The 24269-nt window shown below is 37.5% G+C and overlaps 1 protein-coding gene and 1 pseudogene across 1 annotated transcript in view; one reads left to right on the top strand and one right to left on the bottom strand.

Moving 5' to 3' along the window:
* Brwd3 (bromodomain and WD repeat domain containing 3) overlaps positions 1-24269 on the top strand; it is a 157801-nt gene that overhangs the window by 41587 nt on the left and 91945 nt on the right. The gene's annotated exons all lie outside the window — the stretch shown is intronic.
* Positions 12240-13394, bottom strand: LOC102017809 (annotated as a pseudogene).

Here is a 24269-nt window from a genome sequence, read left to right as displayed (position 1 = left end):
CTTTGTGTCCTGCTTTGCTACCAAATTTAGTAATTAACTCTAGGAAACTTAGTGGAGATTTTGAGGTCTTCTATGTAGAGGCTCATGTCATCAACAGTTCATGGTAATTTAACTTCTTTTTTTCCTATCTATGTTCCTTTTATTTTTTTTGTCTTGTTTAATTAAGTGATCTGGCTGTGTTGAGAGCTATATTGAACAGGAGCGATGACAGTGGACATCTTGTATTATTCCTGATTTTTTTATTTTTTTATTTTAAAGAGAGCAGTAAATAAGAAACAAAACAAACAAAAAAATAGAACAGTAGCAGCATACTAGTATCACAGACATAAACAAATAAAAGCAAGAACATTCAAACTGATACAGGGTCTCAAGACAAAATAATACGAATCAACAGTGGTTGTTACATTACATATCGCTATCCTCAACTACATTGCTCAGATTACCAGATGTAAGAATGAAAGAGTGCTCAAACCATTAAAGAGAATAAGAAAATAATTCTTCAATAAAACAGTAGAGATAATTATTCCTGATTTTGAAGAGAAAGCTTTTCAGCTTTTTTCCATTTAGTATGATGTTGACCAATGGTTTTTTATTTTTATTTATTTTTACTTATTTTTTTAACCAATGGTTTTTTATAAAAGGCTTTTATCAGACTTACATAGAGATCTTCTATACCTATTTTATTCAGGCTTTTTATCATGAATGGATATTGAATTTTGTCAAATGCTTTTTCTGCATCTATTGAGATGATCATGTAGTTTTTATCCTTGCTTCTTTTAAAGTGGTGTATTGATTTATTGATGTCCATATGTTAAACCATCCCTGAATCACTGGAATGAATCCTACTTGGTCATAGTGTATAATCTTCTGATGGTCTACTGCATTCTGTTTGCCTATATCTTGAGGATTTTTCTATATGTGTTCATTAAAGAGATTTACCTATAGTTGTTTGTTTGTTTAGTTGTTTTTTTAGGTCTTTTTCTGATTTTGGTATCAGGGTAATACTTGCTTTCTATGAATGACTTCCAGGGGTTTTATTCATACAGCCTTTGCCTACACCAATGTCTTCAAGAGTTTTACCTATTCTGTTTTCCAGCAGATTTAATATTTCTGTATTAATATTTAGATCTTTGATCCACGTTGAATTTAGTTTAGTGCATGGTGAAAGATATGGGTCCAATTTTAGTCTTTGGCATGTGCAGAGCCATTTTTTCTGCCATCATTAGGTTATTTATTGAGCTTGTTCTGTTTTTCTGATGTGTGATTTCAGTGATTCAAACTTGCTTCTTAGGACTGCTTTCATTGTGTCCCATAGGTTTCACAATGACATACTTGCAGTATTGTTTCATCATGGAAACTGTCTATAATTTCTTCTTTAATTTGGTCTGTAACACATTGGTTCTTCAAAAGGGTATTATTTAATTTCCATTTGTTTTTATAGTTTCTGTGGTTTCTTTTGCCATCGATCTCCAATTTCATTGCATTACAATTCAGCAATATGCATAGTATAATTTCAGTTCCTTTTCATTTACTTCAGTAAACTTTTTGAGCTATTATGTGTTCTATTTTGGAGAAAGTCCAATGTGCTACTGAAAAGAATGTATATTTTGTTGTAACTGGGTGGAACACTGTCAATATATAAGTCTACTTGTTCATAGGTTTGGTTCAACTCTGATATTTCTTTGTTGATTTTTTTGTCTAGTTGTTCTGTCCATTTGTGGCAGTGGCATTTTGAGATCCCTCCTTATTTGTGTTTATCTGATTTATTTTTGTTTGGTTGTTTATTTGGTACTGGGAATTGAATTTAGGACCTTGCACTTGCCAGGCAAGCATTGTGCCCCTGAGCTATCTCCCCAGCCCACATAGGATTTTTCATATTAGTGTTTATGTTGTTTGGTGCACTGGTATTTGGTGTTTATATATTTGTGATTGTTACATCTTGTTGAATTGTTCCCTTAACCAGTACTTAATGACCTTCTTTGTCTCTTCTGGTAAGTATTGGCTTGGAATGCACTTTGTCAAGGATTAGCATACCAACTTCTATTTTCTAGATTCCAGTTGTATGGAGTGTTGTATTTTCATCCTTGGATTTTTAGTCAATGAGTTTCTTCATGTGTTAAATGTGTTTCTTATGTGCAGCATATTGTTGGATCTTGTTTCTTGATCCATTCTGCCAATCTATTTCTTTGGATTTGTGAATTGAGACATTCACATTCATGGCTATAACTAATAGATATAGACTTATACCTGACATTATATTATTTTCCTGTTGATGGTTCCCTTTCTTTTCCTTCTGTTTAACTGTGCACCTTTCTGGTGGATTCATTCTATTGGAATTTTTGGAATTGTTATTTTCTTTTTGTTGTTGTTCTTGGTTTTTAATAGGATATCTTTGAGAATATTTTGTAGTCCTGATTTGGTGGTCATGAATTTCTTTAGATGTTTTTCATCATGGAAGTATCTTATCTTTGTTTACTTTAAAGATAATTTTGCAGGTGTGTCAATCTGGGTTGAAGTTGTTTTCTTTTCGTTCTTGAAATACTTGAGTCTTAGCTCTTCTTGATGTTAGAGTTTGTGTTTAGAAGTCTGCTGTAATTCTGATGTTTTTTCTTTTATAGGTGATTGTTTTCTCTTACAGCTTTTAACAATTTGTTACAATGTAGAATTTCTGGAATATTGACTATTGTATGCATTGGTGTAGCTTTTTTCTGGTCATGCCTATTTAGAGTTCAGTATTCCACCTTTTCTGTGTACCACATTCCTTTTTTCATACTTGGAAAATTTTCTGCTATTACTTCTGCAAATAGTTTTTTATGCCCTTTGTACCATCTTCTGATTTTTTTCATTGATTCCAATGAATCTCAGATTAGTTTTTTTCACTTTATCTGCCAGCTACTAGATTGATTATTTTATAGAATCTTATATTAGTTGATCATGAACCCCAACCCTGTCTTCTATCTAGGTCTGATATTCTGTTCTCACATTGGTTAATTCTGCTGTGTATACTTTCCATAGAATTTTTATTTAGTTTACTACATTTTTGTTTGAGACTGTTTTATGGAATCCAATTTTTTTTTGTGTGTGTGTGTTTTTGAGACAGGGTTGCACTATGCAGTTCATGCTGACCTTGAGCTCACTTTGTAGCCTAGGCTGGCCTTGAACTCAAACCGATACTCCTGCCTCAGCCTCCCGAGTGATGGGATTACAGGCGTGTGCCACCACAACGGCTTGTTTTCAGTGTTTGGAATTCATGATTTCTGAGTCTTTCCTTAGCTCCCTATTTTTAAAAAATCTCTATATCTACTCTAGGTTTACTAATCATTTCTTTTTTTATTTTAAAAATAAAAGAACAAAACCATATTAACAAACACACATACATTTATAAAATAAAACAATACAAGCAATACCAAATTTCACATAAGGTGATAAGCAATTAACAATGATTATTGTATTACATATTGATATCTTCAAAATGGTTACTCAGGAAAACAAATATAGACATATAAGACTGATCAAACAATTAAACATTAGCTGTTCGAGGATATTCGATCAGGTGGTTCACGAACTGCTGACACTGTGGTTTGCATACCCTGGGCTTTGTGGATACCCTGAGCTCTGGGAGGACACAGAAACAGGCGGTCCGTGATCACCACTGGTGCAGCCTGCATTTGGATCTTGCGCACGCCCTGAGCTGCCTGGAGACACTTAGTCAGGAGGTCCATGGACTGCTGACCCTACAGTTCATGTGTGGGCTCTGCCTCTGCCCTGAACTGCCTGGGGACCCAGGACCAAGTGGTCTGTGATCACACTACCAGTACAGCCCACATCTGGGTCCTTTCTGTGCCCCGAGCTGCCTGGGGACACTGGATCAGGTGGTTTCTGATCCGTCAACTCTGCGGTTTGCGCCTGAGACCGGGGAGAACTAGGTAATCATTTCTTTATGGTCATCATCTGTTTAATCATCTGTGGAATTATATCTGCTTTGAATTTGCCAAGAATCTTATTCATCTGTTTGTTATTTCAGCTACTATCATTTCACAAATTTCAGCTATGTGGCTTTTGGTTTCTTCCTCCTTGATACCTCCTGGATTTGTTTCAGGGGTATTGGGACTTTCAGGGCATTTAGCTTACATGCTTTCTCATTTTCTATTTTTTTATTTGGTTTCTGTGGTAAGGCTTGAAAATTACTTATGGTTGGTAGCTTTATTGCTAGTATCAAGACCTCTTTAGGTAATGACTACTTTTCAGAGATGTCTTGTAGGCTTAGCAGCTATTGGCCTTTGGGTCTGTCCTACGATCCTAGAACCTCTGATTATTAGTGATGAAAGGCTGCACCCTGTTTGGTTTAGTACCCAGTTACAATAACAATATCCATAAGCACAAACTGGATACTAACAAACTATAATAACTCCTCACTGACTTTAACCACAGGTATAAGATCTATAGTTACAGAACAAACTCTTAAGACAAATCAGATAATTATATACAGTTAACATCTACTCAGGAGGGCAATTTTACCCTCTTTCACAACAGAGCAATATTCAGCCATAGCAATACATAGTTAACTACCTACTTGTACATTTTTTTCATGAAAGCAAGACCAAAAATGGAAAATATAAATGATGAAAAATTAAGCAATGGGACATGTGAAGAAGTTGGTCAGATTGATGTAAAAGTTCATTTTAAGGAGTAAAGGGACATTAGTAGTATTAGATAACAGTAACAAAAATATAACCAGGAAAAGGACAAATAATGGAGTAGAGATTAAACTAATGGAAAAGAAAATAACCAGTAATAACAAAGGAACAACTTGAAAAGGAGGAAGGTAGGGAGGGAGAGAGAGAAAGACAGAGACAGAGAGACAGAGAGCAGAGAGCACAAGTGGGGCCTAGTCAAACAAATAAGACCAAAGTAATATTAAAAAGGGGAGATACATGAAAATAGGTAGTAAAAGTCCAAATTCCACCAAAAAATAGTAAAAGAATTTACAAATAATGGAGCAAAGAAAATAAAATGAATGGAGAAGAAAAAAAAGAGAGAGAGAAAATTAGATCCCTCTCTGTAAATCCCTACTTGTGGCCTTTGTTTGAGCTGAAGCATCAGCCATAGAAAGGTGTGCAGCATTTGATTCTGCCCTGGCAGAAGGTCTCCCCTCTTTTTAAGTCCTGTGCATATATTTTATTTGATATACAAACATCTTATTTCAAATTGGTTCTTTATATGAGGGTATATGTCCTTCCACTTCTTTTTTTGGGGGGGGGTACTGGGAATCAAACTCAGGACTTGCTCTTGGCAGGCAGGTGCTTGTGCCGCTGAGCTATATCCCCAGCCCAATCCCTCCACTTCTTAAGTTACCTGTGTTTCTTGTTGATCTTCTCTGTATCTCTTTTGATGTGACTCCTCCTCTACTCAGCCATGTCATATTCTCACTGTCCTATCATTTCAAAATACTGTTCAAGTTATGTGTTACAAGCCATGTTTTTGGGCTAGTGATGTAGTTCAGCAGCACAAGTGCTTGCCTGGCAAGTGTAAAGTCCCGAGTTTTATTCCCGCTATCAAAAACAAAATAGAACCCATATTTTTGAGGAACGTTGACAGACTACTTTAAAAAAGTTTCCAAAGCTAATAGGAGCAAAATAAATCTGGTTAGCATAATAGTTTAAGAAATATAATAAGTTTAGAATTTGGTCAGAATTTGCCTTTTTAAATGGAATGTTCTCTTTTATAGGTGTACTTTACAGGTGTCTAATGGCCAATCTTTAATTTCTAGAGTAATGCTGCCTGTAGGATGTAGTATTTAGGTATATGAATCTATCATAATACAGTTAGGAACACATAAACATAAGCTTAGAAACAAACCTGTCATTAAAAACAGTGTTGCTTTTTGGGGGAAGTCATGAGTAGTACATCAAGGTGTTTATTTCAACCTCCTATACTTTAGAGGAATTGTATAGTTAGAGAACATAAGTACATTTAACATACAAGAAAATCAGCAATAAGTAGCCTCATAGTTACATTATCAACTTAGCTTTTTGCTTTTGAGACAAAATGTAGAATCTGTGGCTCACGAGCATAGCTATAATGATGTGATTCTGTATTTAACAGATTACAGAGTTTGACATTACTGACAAAATATCAGAGGATAGCTTTAGATTTTTATCAAGCTTAGAAAATAGTGTTAATGACCACAAATACGCTCATTCGTTACCTGGTGTACAAGTGCATCTCATTTATATAATAATGCTTACTTAGTTAAAGCCAGTAGAAATGGACCAGGTATTAAATGATGGGATTGTCCAAACAGCAGGTTTTTCATCACGCTTGTAAACAGCAGAAATTTTACATTTTACTGGCCATTTATGTGCTTAAGGTCCAAATATAATATATATTGTATGAAAGAGCACTTATTGGATATTGTGCATGTATACTTTATATGCATCTTTAGTTTTACAAGCCTTGCCAGCTTACATAGCATATTCAGTCATATGTGGGCATCTGTAGTCTCAGATATAGAGTGTCTAATGTATTGTCATAACCTACAAATACTACTTGTTCATTTAGCCAGTTATAAACTGATCATTAAACAAACCCTGGCTCTATTAAGACTTAGTTTTTTAGGTAATGGTATTTCTTAGGTAAACACAACCAAACTGCAAAAATTTGGAGTACCATGTACAAGAATTAATGTATTTTACTAATGAAGAATATACATTTTTGAGCAAAACAGTCTCTCATTCACCAAAGGGAGTATGGATCTTGGCAGTTAAATGACTATAAGCAATACACAGGACAACAATTTAGCAAAACAATTTAGTTGCTTTTATACTATATAAAGGACACCAGTCATAACTTACTACCTTGTACTCAGGCAATTACATTTGTTTATATAACCAGAATTTAAAATAAAACTTTAAACAACCAACTAAGTGAACCCTAAGACTTAATTTTCTTAAACAACCAAAGCATAACAAAAGGCAGAAGGTAACATAAATAATTTTGACAAAAACAACTTTTTAGTTTTGTTGTACATTTTATTAAGAACAGATCCATATCTTAGGCCTTGTGTCTTAAACATAAAGATTTTGACATTATCCCTGTGTATTACGTTTTAAATTCCTAAGTATTTTCGTCAAACAGTTTCTAGTTAGAATGCTTTTACTTAAAAGATATACTTTTAGGATGTATAATGAATTTGCAACAGAAGCAGAAGTTTTAGATCATTATAAAATTATGCTCTCCCATGCATAGGTTACTGGTTATTTTAAAAATAATATTACTTGTATCTGTGTCTCAAACTGTATAAATATAGATATAAACTCTGCACATCTAGGAAAGAACACATTACATACTTGGTTAGGGAAAAACCATCACATCTTCGGTTTAAAACCTTGTGAGCTTTATTTTTTTTAATAGTAATCTTTAGGAAAAAAAGAGCAATCGGTAGGAAAACTCCCATTAGGTACTTAATTTAAGGAAACTCTTGACAGTAAAATAATAGCAGTTTATCTATCACAGAGAAGCAAGCAAGTCTTTTTAGCATGCCATGAAAATATTAGCACTTATTCACACAAATAAGCATATTAACAAACCAGGTAAGTCATAGCTATTAATTTTTCACAGCAAAATATTTTATAAACAAACTAATTGCTACTAGAATATTAAATGAGTTGTGTTTATATGAATTATGAACTTCAGGATATCTTTTTTTGGTCTTTTTGAGATAGGGTCTCACCATGCAGTTCAGGGTGTCCTTGAGCTCACTTTGTAGCCCAGGCTGGCCTTGAACTCAGAACGATCCTCCTGCCTCAGCCTCCCAAGTGGTGGGATTACAGGTGTGCACCACCACACCTGGCAACTTTAGGATATCTTAAAATGATTAACAAATATAATCCTCCCTGACTTTAAGACTTATCATTTAAATCTCATTTTTTAATGTGGTGACTGACCTATAGTTTGACAAAAGTCTCCATTTTTACCTACCCATTATCCTTCTAGATTAGGTACTCTGAAACTTATTTAATGATCAGTGCTTTTGATCTTATATTACAGTGTTATACATACACATACATATATCACCAATCTATGAAATGCATTTAATAGACCCAATACATTATCATTTATAAATTTTAAAAAAGAATACATGTGAATTTATATTTATCAAATGTCTCTAATAATTTCACATAACTATGAGTAACTTAGATGTTTTAGTTATATACCCATTTAATTTAATTTTAATTTTAATTTTATTTTTTTTTGGACCTGGGAATTGAACTCATGACCTCAGGCTTGCCAGGCAAGCATTTATGCTGCTGAGCTATATCCCCAGTCCTAATTTAATTTTTAATAGCTACCCTTACCATGCCCACAAAATATAAAACATGTGACAGGGCTGGGAATATAGCTCAGTGACATAGCACCTGCCTGGCAAGTGTGAGGTCCTGATTTAGATTCTTGGTACCAAAAAGAAATAAGGAAGCCTCTGACAACCAGAAGTCACTGTTTCTAGCCAATTTACCTTGAGGAAAGATGCCTTGTGAAAATTGTAGTCAACACCTGAAAATTGGATATACATGCATTACAACATAATGTTATTTTAAATCTTTGAAGGATTTATTTATTTATTTATTTATTTATGTGGCTTTTGAGCTTGAATATTTTTACATTGATTCCAATAGATTATTTTTTAACCAAATTTTCATGTCATTAAAGGTGGATCTTGGATAATAAGTGCACCTATAATTGAATCCACTTTTAAGACATATAAAAGGAACTTTTAAGAGTTTTGGGCATTTAACAATGGCAAAATATGTAAATAAATCACATCTATTGATTGCAGAGGAAATACAGTCCCATTATCAGGGCCTACAGGCTGTGTCATTTGAGAGTTACTGAAGGTACCCATGTAAACATAGACCCAGCTCTTCTAGGAAATTAAGAAGCACAGCTGGCCCACATTTACTCGGACAGAAGTTAAGACATAAGACAAAACTTCAGTATGTTCATAACAAAAATTACAAAATGGTTTAATTTGGGCAAATTACTTTTTCCCTTAATAAGATAAAATATGTTCTTTAATAGCAGAAATATAGCTGGGGCTATAGCTCAGCAGTACAAGCACCTGCCTGGCAAGCACAAGGTCCTGAGGTCGAGTCCCGGTACCAAAAAAGTAAATAAAGTATAATATAATATATAATGGCACTACCAAAATCATAAAAAAAAAAAAGAAAAGAAAAAGAAAAATATAATTCCTATCTTTAATAGAGTTATTCATTAGAATTTTAACTATTAATGAAGAACCAAGAAGACGGCAATTGCAAACAGTTTCTTATGCACCAAGTGTATCAGTGCTTATAAAGAAACAGACTTAATACGAGATATACACATGTATAAGAATTTGAAAGATTCACTTACAGTGGCTGTCTGCAGTGTCAGATGTGGAAAAGTACAAAAGGGCTGTCTGTGGGCTGGAGATCCAGTCAAAGGCCTGGAGCTCACTGTAATGTTCCATGAAAATCTGTGTGAGGAACTCAAAAGGGTCTGTGCCAGGAGGCTGAAGGATCTGTGCTGGAAGCCAGGAGTTGACCTTCAAGGTGAAGGTAAAGACTTGAGCTCCTGCAAAGAAACAGAAGGGTGCCTACCTGCCTACCTTCGTTTCTTTTTTACTTCATTCAGGCAGCAAGCCTCTTGGCTGGGGCCACTTACACCTAGGGTGGGTGTTCTGCTTTTAGTAAATCCCTTCAGCCATACCTGGAACTATGCTGACCCAATAATTGGGCCTTTCTTACTCAAGTTGACACAATTAGTTAACTGTCACATCAAGTCATGAAGACACATTTAATAGATCCAGGTGTACTGAGATGTCCTGTGATGAACATTTAGGATCATTTATCTTATTGATATTAAACTTAGCTATAACAACCAAGATATTAGACTAACCTAAACAGCATTATTTTTTTTGACAAAGGAAACCCCAAAAGTCACTGTACTTGATATATAGTTAGCAAAGAACATTTGATCTTACATTTTAACAAAGACAAATATTACCAATTGGCTTAAAATTTTAGCAGAATATATTTTATCAACTTTAAAACATCTTTATTCTTATTTTTTCAATTTACATTAACTTGTTAAGGCTTTATCTAAGTTATGTGAACAAAAGACATTTGGGCTAATTACATTACTAATTTATAAGTCAATTTTTGGGGGTGTCTGCAAGTAAACACACAAATGTGTATCTATCAGCTAAGATCATATATGTATAAAACCTTTAGGCTACCAGATTTTAAGGTTTTAATTTGCAGGTTTTATGTAAATCTTGAGCCTAACAATCTTTACAGGAATTATGGAGTTTTAAAGAGGTCACCTTTAAGGTTTTTTTTTAATCCCAAATTTTAAACCTTGCATTTTAGTTAGGGCTGCCTTGGATAACTAGCATGCAACCTTGAAGTACTAGTTTTATAGTAAGGACAGTACATAAATAAATCAGGTTAAAAAAACCTGTACACAAAACTAAAAGGGAAGAGAAATAAGGTTAACTCAAAAAATGTATAAGTGGAACAGCTGTGGTGCTTCAGGAATTTTAGGGCACATCAAGTTGGGGAATTAGAACTCACTATGTAGCCCAGGGTGGCCTCTTTCCTCCTTGCCTGGAATAAGTTAGTTGCAAGTGGCTGATGCCCAAAATGGTACTCTTCCAGGTGTGCCTTGCTGGATTTGTTATCAAAGATTTTGGCAAAGTTTTAGGTATGCAAGTCCTAATAGTCCAGGCCCAGATACCCATCCCAGAAGGCAGTTAAGGAGATTAGTACTGGTAAATGGTAGGAAAGGAGCTTTGATCAGTACGGCCAACCTGGGAAGCACAAAGAGACTCCAGATCTGCCTTTGAGGAGCTGACAAAAGTATGCATCTAACGAAGACAAAGGTTGAGGATTGGATAGAGCTGAAAAAAATTTCAGTATATAAGTTCCCCAAAGCCCAGGTATACATGAAATAAGCCCACCTTAGTGAAATCAGCCAGGCTGAGAAACTACTTTTTCTTTTGTTTTTAGTTTTTTTGAGACAAGGTCTTGCTATGTAGTTGAGGCTGACCTTAGACACACTATATATAATATAAGGCTGGCCTTGGACTCACAGTAATTCTCCTACCTCAGCTTCCCAAGTGCTGAGATTACAGAGGTGTGCCAGATGCCTGGCCCATCTAGTTCTGTATGATTTTTGATGGTCTTTTTTTTTTTTTTTTTGTACTGGCAATCGAACTCACCACCTTGCACTTGCTAGGCAGGCGCTGTGCCACTGAGCTATATCCCCAGCCCTTCTGTATGATTTTTAAGACAACTGTTTTCTCTAGTTCTGTGAAGAATATTGTTGGCATTTCTCGGTGGGTTCATTTTTTCTTTGTCTCGATAAATGGTTGTTACTGGTTAGATTTTACAAATTCTGATACTTGCACAGACTTCCACCTTAAAATTCTGAAACAACAAAGTGACCGTTGGGGAGGTTTGAGGTTTTTTTTTTTCCTTTTTTCTTTCTTTTTTTTTCTAGGACTATTCAAAGTAACAAACTTTTTTTCTTTTGCCTTTTGTTTTTTACATTTTTGCTCTGGTCATAAATATATAGAGAGAAAAAGAGGGAGAGAAAAATGAACAAGTCATCCCAAGTATGGATAAAACAGTATTGCTAAGGCTTGGGCCACTCTTTAAAAATATAGAAGCTCTAGCCAACTTTAATTATTTGTTGTTCCTCCTTGCTTAGTTCTCAAAACTGTACAGGGACACAAATGTTGTGTCGCATATAGATCTTCCAAGAAATTCCTTAGTGCACCCCACCCCGCTGTGTTAGCCAGACACGCAATTATTTTTTTCCCCTCTGTTTCTAGGTGAGATGGTAAATGTGGTTAGTTAGTTGCTGAAAGCCTCTATTTTAAAATATGCTTGGAGCCGGGAGTGGTGGCACATGCCTGTAATCCCAGTACTCAGGAGGCTGAGGCAAGAGGGTCCTTGTGAGTTCGAGGCCAGCCTGGGCTACAAAGTGAGCTCAAGGCCAGGCTGAACTGCATAGGGAGACCCTGTCTCAAAAAGACAAAAAAAAAAAAGAGAAAATTATACTTGAAATTCGACTAGAGATAATTTCTTATTTTATTTTTTCGTCTTTTTGCTGGGATTACAGGCATGCACCACCATGCCGGGCTGATAATTTATTTTTTAAAGAAATCATGGGGGTTGTGGGGGGGCCGCAATTCATTAGAAAAGGTTGGTAAGAGTCGTTTGTGAGGGGCTGTGGGGCTCCTGGCCCTCCAGGTTGCCAGGCATAGAAGTTTAGATGGACGTCACAGTTGACAAGCTTAGCAAGGTGGGGCTCATCAAGTCGAGGGTGGTGGGCATGCTGGAGGGGCTGAGGGAGGAGTTGGAGAGCTCAGAGGCCGGCCCCTAGGGGTGTCCCTGTCTGCACCGCCACATCTGTCCTCTTGTCCACACCCATATTTTCATGTCAAGAGGTTGTGCCTGAATTTGGCCCGGGCATTCTCAAACCAGACCTGGAGAACCCGCTTGGTGAGGCTGTCTTTTGCGTAGCTGTTTGAAGTCCTTGGCATTGGGGTTGTGCTTAATGGTAAAGTAAGACTTCACGGTCCGAAGCTAGTGGTGCTTGAAGGAGGTGCGCATGCGCTTCATCTTCTGGCTGCTTGGGTATTCTCATTGCAGCTGAGTGCAGCGTTGTAGGCTGCCAGATCTGCCCCCTAGCCTGGGGCTCTTGCACTTCCTTGGTCGCCCCTTTTGTATAGTGCCCATGCCATTGTAGTAGGGAAGTCCCAGCGGGTTGGCCCCCCGCTGTGCCCAGCTCTGCACTCTTGGCCACAGCAGCTTCAGCCTCTGCCAAGCTGCTGCCGCTGTCAGCTTGGCGTGGTTGAAGTGCGCTGGGTACTCGCTCTCCAGAAACGCCTCGAAGTGCAAGCGGCAGTAGACCAGGCTGTCCTTCATGCCGAAGTGATCGCCAGTGGTCAGCATCTTGTTACAAGTGGTGCACGTGAAGCAGTTGAGGTGATAAACTAATTCCTGAGCACGCATCACCATCTCTGAGGCCAAGATGCCCAGGATGCAGCGGGCACAGCACTGAACAGAGAACTGCCTGTAGTAGTCTTTCTTGCAGTAGATGCTGCTGTCCTTCCTGAAACAGGCGAGCTCCAACTCCAGGTTGAGCTTGCACTTGGAGCCCTTTAGGTAGCGCATTTGCCACTGCTTGTCCACAGCCAGTAGGTAGGAGCAGCTAGCGCATAGTGCAGCACGGTCACTGCTGATAGACTGCGTGGTCATCTCCATGTCGCTACGGTCGATGGCGGAGCTGATGGCGGGAGCCTAGTTCTTGGCCCTGCGGTCCATCTTGTGGATGACCCCATGCACCTCAGGACTGACAGACTGTAGAACTGTGTCGCGGTGGGGCCAGTGGCGCGGCTCCTCAGAGGAACCTCCCCCATAGCTGCCCAGCCCTCCTGATGCTAAGGGCCCGCTGGGGGCCCCGGCTCAGCCCCAGCTCCACTGCGCCCCCTAGGCCAGGCTCCAGGCCAGGATGTCTCCCACTGAGAAGTGGGGTCAGCTACGTAGCCAGACGCTTGGGCAGCGACATCAAAGCCAGGATCACTAGAGCACAGGGTGGAGGGTGACCAGGAGATGGGAACAGAAGTTGGCACCCCCCTATGGCACTTCCATGCCACCCGCATTGCCCTCCTGGCTTCGGAGCTCAGGGCGCAAAGCAGTGGCACAAAACTCTTCCCTAGGCTGTGACAGTTGCTGTTAGGGTTCACCCAGGGATGGCTAGGTGCCCGTGGCACCCCACAGCTTGGGTCCTTCCTCTCCCTAGGGTGCACCCCCAGCCCTAGGTGACCCTTTTGGGCGCTGAATCTGTGGCTGGAGTAGGAGTTTCTCTGAAACCAGTGAGCTGAGCCTAGCCACCATGCCGCTGGGTTCATTACTGATGTTTAGGAATCATATTGATTTTTGCTTGTTGACTTTGTATCCTTCTGTATTGCTGAATTTGGTTATTCTGGGAGTTTTCTGTTGGAATTTTTTGAGTCTTCTACATAAATGATCATGTCATCTGCAGATAGCAATGATTTCACTTCTTTTCCTACACATATTTCTTTTATTTCTTTCTGTTGCCTGGTTGCTCAGGCTAATATTTCAAGTATATAATATTGGACAGGAATGCTGATAGTGGACATTCTTGATTTGTTCCTGATTTTAGAGGGAAAGCTTGCATGTTTTCTGCATTTAATGTAATGTAGGCTTTTGGTTTATCATAAGTGGTGTTTGTCAGATTGAGATAAGGTACTTGTACAGCTATTTTCTTCTGATTTTTTTTTTATCATGAATGGATGTTGAATTTTGCGAAAAAGTTTCTACATCTATTGAGATGATTGTGTGATTTTTGTCCTTCTGTTCATGTGTTGTATTACATTTATTGATTGTCATATGTTCAGCTGTCCTTGCATATGTATGATGAAGCCTACTTGGGATGTGGTGTATGATCTTTTCGATGGTTTGTTGTCTTCTATTTTCCAGTGTCTTGTTGAGGATTTTTGCATTTGTTCATTAAAGCAATTGACCTGTAGCTCTCATTTTTATTGAGTCCTCATTTAATGTTATATTCAGAGTGATGCTGGCTTCCAGGAATGCTTTTGGAAGCACTCCTTCCCTTTCAGTTTCATTAACAAATTTGAGGAATATGGGTGTTTTACTTCCCTGAAAGTCCTGTAAAACTTAGTGGTGAATTCATCAGGTCCTGGGCTTTTCTTAGCTGTTTTGTATTTTTTCTTAGTGTTTTGTATTTTACTACAACCTCAATTTCATTCTCTGTTATTGGATTCCTAAGTTTTTCTTCTTGGATCAGTTTTGGTAATTCATGTGTCTTGAATCTGTTCATTTCTTCAGGATTCTCCATTTCATTGGAGTACCATTTTTCATAGAAGTTATTAATGATCTTTTGGATTTTGATGGTGTCCGCTGTGCCCTTTTCATTTCTAGTTGTGTTGATGTGAATTTTATTTTTCTTTTGGTGGTTTGGTTGAGGGTTTGTCTTTTTTTTGTTTATTCTTTGAAAAAAACAGCTCTTTGATTCATTATTCTTTGTATTTTTTTTACTCTAAATTTTGTTAATTTCTGCTCTGATCTTTATGATAATCCCTCCTTACACTAGGTTTGGGTTTGGATTGTTTTTGTTTTTTGAGCATCATTAGGTTATTTGAGCCTCATCATTAGTTTATTTGAGTTCACTTGAGTTTTCTAGTGTGAGCATTGAAAGCCATAAACTTCCATCTCAGAACTTCTTTCATTGTGTCCCTTGGAGTCTGGTATATTATACTGGCTCTGTCATTTGATTCTAGGAATTGTTTAATTTTTTTCTTTGGTTTCTTCTGTGAACCTTTGAGTGTTTAGGAATGTGTTATTTAATTTTCAGGTGTTTATAAATTTTGATAGTTCGGTGATTGATTTCTAGCTTCAGTGCACAATCCCCTGATAGTATAGTTGTGAGTTTGATTCTTTTATATTTATTTAAGTAGGCTTTATGGACTAGTATGTGCTCTGTTTTAGAGAAAGTTTGGTGTGCTACTGAATACATGTATTCTCTTGTAGTAGTGTACAATGTGATAATTGTGTACAATGTGATCTTCACATCTATTTATACATTGTAGAAAGACAAACTAATTGACATCACCTAAGTTTTATGGTGAGCATGTTAAAAATATACACATTTTAAGATTCTGGGAGGGGTGGAACTATAACAGGGATAAAGAACATTGTTAATTTAATGTCTTGTCTTAGTTACCTTTCTTGTCAGGGAGACACAAACCTGACACCTACAAGTTAAAGGAGGAAAGGTTTTATTTTGACTCACAGTTTACAGAGGTTTTAATCCATAGTCAGCTGTCTCTAGGGAAGGTCAACTTGGAAGAGAGAGGCATAGCAGAGGAGAAACAGTTCAAGGCAGGGTAGGCAGAAAGCAACAGCAGCGGCAGTGAACCTTCCTTCTTTTTATCTCATCTAGGCGACAAGCCTGTTGGTTGGTGCCACCCATATCCAGGGTGGGCCTTTCCATTATCCATACACAGAACTATGGTAAACCAATCAGGGATTAATTTAGTTACCACACACCCTTAATCTATATTCAAATCCCTAGACTTAACCACATTTGAAAATCCGCATCTCTGAGTGCATGAGGTTTTGGGCGGGACATCTAGATACACACCATATCATGTGTAAGGTAGTTCGATAGGACAAATGTTTTAATGTTCTGTAGTATAGTAGGGTAATTGATTGCAAAAACAATTAAATATTTAAAAATAGTAGAGAAGAATTTGTTCTGAGCACAAAAAATAATGATAAATGGTTGAAGCAATGGATATGGTTATCTTCTTGTAATCATTGTGTAGTGTATATATGTTTTGAAATACCACAATTTATCTCATAAATTTGTACAATTATTATGGCATTTGTATGTCATTTTTATTTGAAAGATAAAATAATGAAAACACAGATTAACAAACAGACATAACAAAACAACACCCAAACATTAGAAACAATCCAGAGTTTCAGACAAGGTGATAGGAAATTAATAATAGTTGTTGTATTACATATTGTTATCTTCAAATTGGTTACTCAGTTAAACAAATATAGCTGTGTATGCATGCCTCGAAATTTATTAGAATAAATTATTTTAATAATTTTAAAATGTATGTTACTGTTAACTGGTCACTATGCATTGAAGTAGGTTATTAAAATTTATTCTTTTAATTGAAACTTTATCCCCTTCCATCATATCTTCCCTTGACATATGCCTTCCCTTCCCCATGTTTTTGCTAACCTCCATTCTATTTTCTGGTTCTATGATTCAGACTTTTTTAGATTCCACATATAAATGAGATCATAACAGTATTTTTCAATGCCTAGCTTATTTCATTTAGTTTATTTCACTGTGCATAATATACTACATTTTCTTTATTTATGTTAGTGGGCACATAGACTTCTTCCATGTCTTGACTATTGTGAATAATGCTGAAATGACCATGAGATAATAGATATCTTTTCAACATAATAATTTTACTTTGTTTGGATATATACTCAGAAGTGGGTTTGCTAGATCACCTACTAGTTTCTTGAGGAACCTCAATAGTATTTTCCAAAGTGACTATATCAAATTACACCTTCAACAGTGTAAAAGGGTTCCATTTTTTCTACATCCTTGCCAACAACTATCGTCAGTCTTTTTGATATTTATTACCATATTATTTTCCAATTTGATGTACTAGCAGTTTTGAGATGTTATGTCCTTGTGGTTTTAATTAACATTTCCCTGAGTATTAGAAATGTTGAGCATTTTTCATATATGTTGACTAGTTTTATGTCTTAAGATTTGTCTACTCATATTGTTTTCCTATGTTTTTATTAGGGTTTTTTTTTTTTGGTGTTGAGGTGTTCGAGTTTCTAGTATGTTTTGGTTAACAGCATTTTATCAGATGTGTGGTTTGCAAATACTTTCTCCAAATGTGGTTGGTTTCTTCACTGTGCTGTTATGTGTGAAGTGAATCTTTTTACTTTGATGCAATCTTACTTGCCTTTTGCTTTTGTTGCCTGTACCAGTTCTATCCAAGAAATCATTGTCCCACTGCTGTCATGGTGCCTTTATTTTCTTTATTTTCTTCTGGTAGTGTAATGGTTGATACATTTTATCAACTTGAAGTTTAGAGGTTTAAGGGATTCAGCAGGGAGCCAAGGTCCTTACTTTGTAAACAACCTCATCATGTGCAAGAGGAGGACTTGGAGACTGTGTGAGTGCTGCACCCACCTTGAGGAGCAGATAGCCTGCTCACAATATAAGCAAGGAAAAAGGCTTGTTTTCCCCTCTTTGGTTCTTGTTCCTTTTGCTGTCTTCTGCCACCTTGAAGCATTGCTCCTGTGCCAGGCCATCCTTCCTTGGAATTAGCTGATTATGAACTGAAGCCTCCATAAACTGTGAGGTCAGTACTTTCCTTCCTTAATTTTGGGTGTCAGGTATTTTGTCTCAGCAATGAGAGAAAAGTAACCAAGAGAGGTAGCTTTACATCTTTTGGTTTTTTCTTTTTATGTCTTCTGTGTTTGACTCATTTTGGGTTGATTTTTGTGTATGGTATAAAGTATGTCTGTGGACGTTTGGCTTTTGCACCACCATTTGATTGAAGATCCTTTCCTATCTCCATTGTGCATTCTTGGCCCATTTATTCAATACCAATTGACTATAAACACTTACGTTAGTTTCAGGACTTTGTATCCTTTTCTGTTGTTCAGTGTATTTGTTTTCATTCTAGAACCGTGTTTACTTGAATAGCTTTATAATATATTTTGAAGTCAATGACTGTGATGTCTCTGACTGTTGCTTTTTTGGCTTTTTGAGACGGGGTCTCGCTATGCAGTTCAGGCTGGCCTTGAGCTCACTGTGTAGCCCAGGCTGGTCTTGAACTTGCAATGACCTCCTGCCTCAGCCTCCGGGGTGCTGGAATTATAGGCGTACACCACCATGCCGGGCTGACTTTCTTTTTTCCTAAAGATTGTTTTGGCTGTTTGGGGTCTTTTGCTGTTTCATGTGGACTTTAAGACTGAAACCTCCACAAACTGTGCGGTCAATACTTTCCTTCCTTAATTGATTTGAGTTGTACAGTTTCAACATCAAGTGGTTGAATATATAGAAAATTTAAGACCAAGTATATGCTGCCTACCAATAACTCACTTTACTTCCAATGATACGCATAGACCAAAGAGAAAATTTGGAAGAAGATATTCCGTGCAATTGGAAACCAAAATAGTTTAGGGACAGCTATATACCTGGCATGTTCAAAAAATACTGTAAATGTAGCTGCTGTGTGCCAGCCAATGGAAAGGAAAGAATCAATGAGAGAAGTGGCACAATGAACATCAGTAACTGTGTGACGAGCATCAATTAGGTTCTACGCAGAGGATCTTAACATATTTTAACATGAAGCAATTGAATAAGAATTTTGTTGCATGCATTCTGATTGTCAAACAAAACCAATAGTGTTTGTCACTTTCATTTGAGTTATCTGTTCCTGCTGCACCATATTTACCAGCTTTTTAAGGGGTGTTACTGGTGATGTGAAACTTTGGTCTGTGGTTATGATCCTGAGGCCAAAATACAGCATTATCAATGGAAATCATCCCCTTTTCATGTGGGAAAAAAAGAACATCAGCTGGGATGCAACATCAAGGTGATGCTGATTTATTTTTTCCGATTGTATTTTTTGAGCTTAATGGAAATCATGTGAGCTGGGTTTATACCCAGAAACACTAGAGTAGACTCTGAATATTTTTTCCGTAAGTTAACTTTTCTCTTTTAATGTTTTTTTTTTTAATTGGGGCAAGCTTGTAGTACATGACTGCATTACATTAAATGTGAGGTGTAGTACTAGGTACATGACTTGTCTGTTTTATCTAGTTCTCTTCTTATCCATCATCTTCCCTGCTGTCTGGGTCTCTTGGGCCCCTTTTCATTCATATATGCACACACACACACATACACAAATATGTTTTTTGTACATAATTATAGTATACAATGATCATGATCCTTGTAGCAACATGATACTTATATACAATACTTCACTTTTCCCCGTTTTTATTTCATCTCATTTTCCTTTCTTCCCTCTATCTCTTTCTTCCCTCTATCTCTTTTTATTTCTTCCCTCTATCTCTTTTTATTTCATCTCATTTTCCTTTCTTCCCTCTATCTCCTCTCTTCCCTCTATCTATATTTAGGATATGGTTTCTATCCCATATTCTAAAGGTCTGTCTCACTATTTCCTGTGGTCTACCCTTAATTTTGTACTTATGTTATATTTTGGGTTACTCAGATGAGAACTTACATGGTATTTAACCTTATGTACATGATTTATTCCACTTAAAATATCATGGTCTCAGTACATCCTTTTTCCTACAAGTTACTTGAGATTATCCTTTATGGCAAAGATGCATAACATTTTGTGTAAATATCACATTCTCTTTATCCATTCATCTGTTGATGCATATATAGGCTGCTTCCAAGGTATAGCTATTGTGAATTGTGCTGCTACAGACATGGGTATGCTTGTATCACTATAATAATGTGTTATCTCTTTTGGGAAGATACCTAGAAGGGGAATATTTAAGTAGAATGGAATTTTTAATTTTAATTTTTTGAGAAGATTCTCTACTGATTTCCGTAGTGGTTCTATCAGTTTGCACTCCCAGCAGCAAGGCAGCCTCACAAACTCTTGTTACTATTTGATTTCTTGGAGATAGCTATTCATTCTAGAATGAGATGGACTCATTGTTTTTTCAAATTTATTTTATTTATTTATTTAATTATTTTTGAGAAAGAGTCTTGTTATGCAGTTGAGGCTGGTCTTGAACTCACTGTGTATCCCAGGCTGGCCTCAAACTCACAGTGATCCTCCTGCCTCAACCTGTGGAGTACTGGTGTGATAGTCTTGCACCACCATGGCCAGCAGATGCGAATTTTTGATTAGGTCTTTTAATTGGGGGATGTTAATATTTTTAGTTCTTTATGTATTTTTAAATGTTTGTCCTAGGACTGAAGAGTAGCTGGCAATTTTTCCCCCATTCTGTAGGTTGTCTCTTTACTCTGTTGATAGATTCCTTTGTGGTGCAGAAGCTTTTTAATTTGATATGATACCATTTATTGATTTTTGGTACAACTGAGTGTCTGTTCAGAAAGTCTTTCCCGGTATCTTCAAGAGTTTACCTATGTAATGCCCAGCAGATTGTTTCCATTAAAAAAATGTCAGATCAAGATAATAGGGTAACAATGGTTAATACATTGCATATTGTTACCTTTAAATTAGTTACTCAGAGTGCAAGATATCAGAATTTAATTGTCCAAACAATATTAGCACAAACTTTCTTTTCAATGAACTAAGAAATTAGTAGTATGACTATGTTAACTATCATATATGTGGCTTTTCCCTTCTTTGTTTTCTCCATTCCCCATCCTAGTTTCTCTTACCTTGCCTGGAGTTGCATCTTGCCTGGATTTACATCTTGCCTAAGTGTCTTCTCATTTCCTTTTCTTTGAACATTTTTTCATATATTTATTTGCTGTTTGTACTTCTTCATTTGAGAAGTGTGTGTTCATCTCAGATGCCCATTTTTTTGGACTGGGACTTTAAATATGAGAGATTTGATATTTTTGAATTCTTTTTTATGTTACTGATTTTTCTGAGGAGTAGTTGTCAAACATGTCCCCAAAATGACTTCCATAATTTTTTGAAGCTCCGCTATTTTTGTGTGTGTGTGTATCTGCTCTAGAGTCACTAAGCGTGGTTTTCATTGTGGACACCATCTCTGCAGTTATCTGAGAAATTATTTCTGGTTTGATTTTTTTCTATAGCCTCATTCAATTGCTTTTGTTGTTACCACTTGAAAGCCCACCTCATTGACGCCTGGGATTGCCTGTTTTACATCTTGCCTGGAGTTGCATCTTACCTGGATTTACATCTTGCCTAAGTGTCTTCTCATTTCCTTTTCTTTGTTTTTTAGTTTAAATCCTAATGTGATGCTTGTGAATTTCCTATGGCAGGTTGATTTATTGATAGTATCTAGAACCCTTAGGAAATCAGTACTTTTTCAAGGTATCTTCCAGGTGTAGCTGGTTTTTTGGTTTTGAGTCTGTTACAAGATCCAACCTCTTCAATTTGTTGGGGTTGATAAGTTGGTGAATGTTAGGCCCAGCTCCTCTGTTCTTTGGCACTCTGCCACAGTATTTTTTGTGACCGCCTAGTCAATCTCAGTTTTAGAATACCAGGAAGACAGTTGTTTAGAACAGTTAATGTCATTTTTGGCTATAGTGCTACAATCAGCAGTGACAACAGAATCAAACACAGCCTAGAATATGACAAACTGAGCTAACCATTAATTTGAGAACTTTATGAAGTAGATTTGTGGTGATACTACAAAATTTAAAATAATCCAGAAAATTATGTGCAGTATGCAAGTCCTTAATATGTCTGTTTTGCCCTCAGCGGTTAAAATTTAAAGTGGGTTTGGGAACAAATAAAGAAGTGGAAGAATAGTAAGAGATCAGAAGTAAAGGTGGAGGACAAAGGGAGATCATGCTGATTGGGAAGCTGGCTCAGAATACTGGAGGGAAAAAGTGAAGGAAAAGATAAAAAGAGGAACAGAAGCGAACTAGAACCAGAAAGGGGCTGGAAACCACATTCACATTCATATAAAAACAATATCTGGGCCAGAGATATAGCTTAGTGGCACAGCACCTGCCTGGCAAGTGTAAGATCCTGAGTTCGATTCCCGGTACCAAAAAAAAAAAATCAAGCAATGAAGGAGAAAAAAACACAGAAAACAAAACAAAAGAACAATGAGCAGAACAAAACAAAAAAGAGAGATAAAAAACCAGAGATAGAAAAAAAATAGAAAAAGAAAGAAGTCCACTTCCAGCTATTTCTCTTCTTTCACTGGCAGACAACGTTTGCAGACAGAGTCCTGATCTGTGTTCATTTACCCCAGCAAGCCAGGAGTACCTTTTTGGTGTGGTAGTAAATAATTTCAGTGAGCCTGCACCTTCTGGCTGAGACCAAACTCATTTGACCTGTAGCTGTCATTTCAACCTGCTGTGGGCTGGGCCCAGCTGGGAGCCTCTAGGTGGAGTCATCAGACTCTCTGAGTTCTGAGCTGACTCTGCCCTCTCCAAGATGCCTCCCAGCCAGTCACTCTGATGTGGTGTGATTGAGCTCCCTGTACTCACTGCCAGCTAGTACAGTCCCTCATATCCACTGCTCCCCTCTACAGCTGTGCCTCTCCATCGAGGCCTTTGGGAACACCAGTAATCACTATATGTTCACAGGTTTGAAAGTGAGTCCTGTGTGAGGGAGAAGGTGCTGCTGGCTATTCTTCATTGAAGTTTCTCTCTTCACTCTTTCTGTGGGTTTCAATTTGCTCTTCAGATCCTCCCTGGGTCCAGGGTACCCACTTCTTTCCTTCTTGTCTCACTCACACTGCCATATTCTACTGTCTGGATGGTGACTCTCAGAGAGGCTCTTTCTCAGCTGCTTACCTCTCTGCCGTGTTTGTGCCCAATCAGCAATGATATATTTCTCTTGTTTCAGCCACCAGTGTTTCCATTTTAATATTTAGATATTTGATCCATTTTGAATATAGTTCAGTGCACCGTGAGAGATATGGGTGTTGCTTCAGTCTTCCACATGTGCATATCCAGCTTTCTGAGCACTGTTTGTTCAAGAGGGTATCTTTTCTCTAGGGAAAGGATTTGGTTCCTTTGTCAAAGACAAGGTAACTGTGTGCTTGGAGTTGTTTCTGCATCCTTTATTGTCTTCCTTTGGTGGTGGTTGTTTGGTTTTTCTTTAGACAGTGTCTTGCTGTGCAGTAGGTTAACCTGGTCTGGAATTCACTGTGTAGCCCAGGCTGGCTTTGGAGATCCTCCTGCCTCAGCCTCCCATATGTTGGGATTACAGGTGTGTGCCTCCATGCCCAGCTACCATGCTGTTTTTATCATGGTAGCTTTATAGTATATCTTGACGTCCAAGATTGGAATGCCTCCTATCTTGCTGTTGCTGCCCAGTATTTTTCTTTCTATTCTAGATCTCTTATGGTTCTGTATGAATTTTCAGATTAGTTTCTCTAGACCTGTAAAGTACGCTATTGCTATTTTGATTGGTACTCTAATGAATCTGTGTAACAGTTTGGAAGTATGGCCATTTCAACAACATTGGTTCTACATATCCAGGAAGAAGGCTCATCTTTTCATTTTTGGACATCTTTAATCTCCTTTTTTAAAGTACTATAGGTTTCTTTTTAGAGGTCTTTCACTTCCTTGGTTAGGTCAGTTCCTGGGTATAAATTTTCTTGAAGCTATTGTTGTTCAGAAAAAAATAAAGAAAAGAAGAAACAGTTATGAGCTCAACAGGACAGGTTTATTTCAGAGGAAACCTGAAGGGGACTGCTCTGGCACTGGAGACAAGAGCAGCTGCTCTGGTGCAGGCTTTGAGGTCTTTTGTAGGGTCATGGGGAGGGGGGAGTTCAGTGAAAGGGAGTTGTGGCTGTCTGCCAAGAACAAGGCTTGAGATAGGACTAGTGATAATGGTTGCCCAAGTACAAAGCTTAGGAAAGCACCGCAGGGAGTAGTGGCTAATATCAATAGCAGGGCTGATTATGTTATGAGTGCCGAGATGCAGCTGTGCTGGGATGGGGCAGTTTAGAGAGGTC

The sequence above is a fragment of the Chinchilla lanigera genome, unplaced genomic scaffold (genome assembly GCF_000276665.1).
Source record: "Chinchilla lanigera isolate Chin_1 unplaced genomic scaffold, ChiLan1.0 scaffold00128, whole genome shotgun sequence".
Taxonomy (NCBI): Eukaryota; Metazoa; Chordata; class Mammalia; order Rodentia; family Chinchillidae; genus Chinchilla; species Chinchilla lanigera.
Note: the sequence above shows the minus strand (reverse complement) of the source record. Positions and strands in the feature narration are given on the sequence as shown.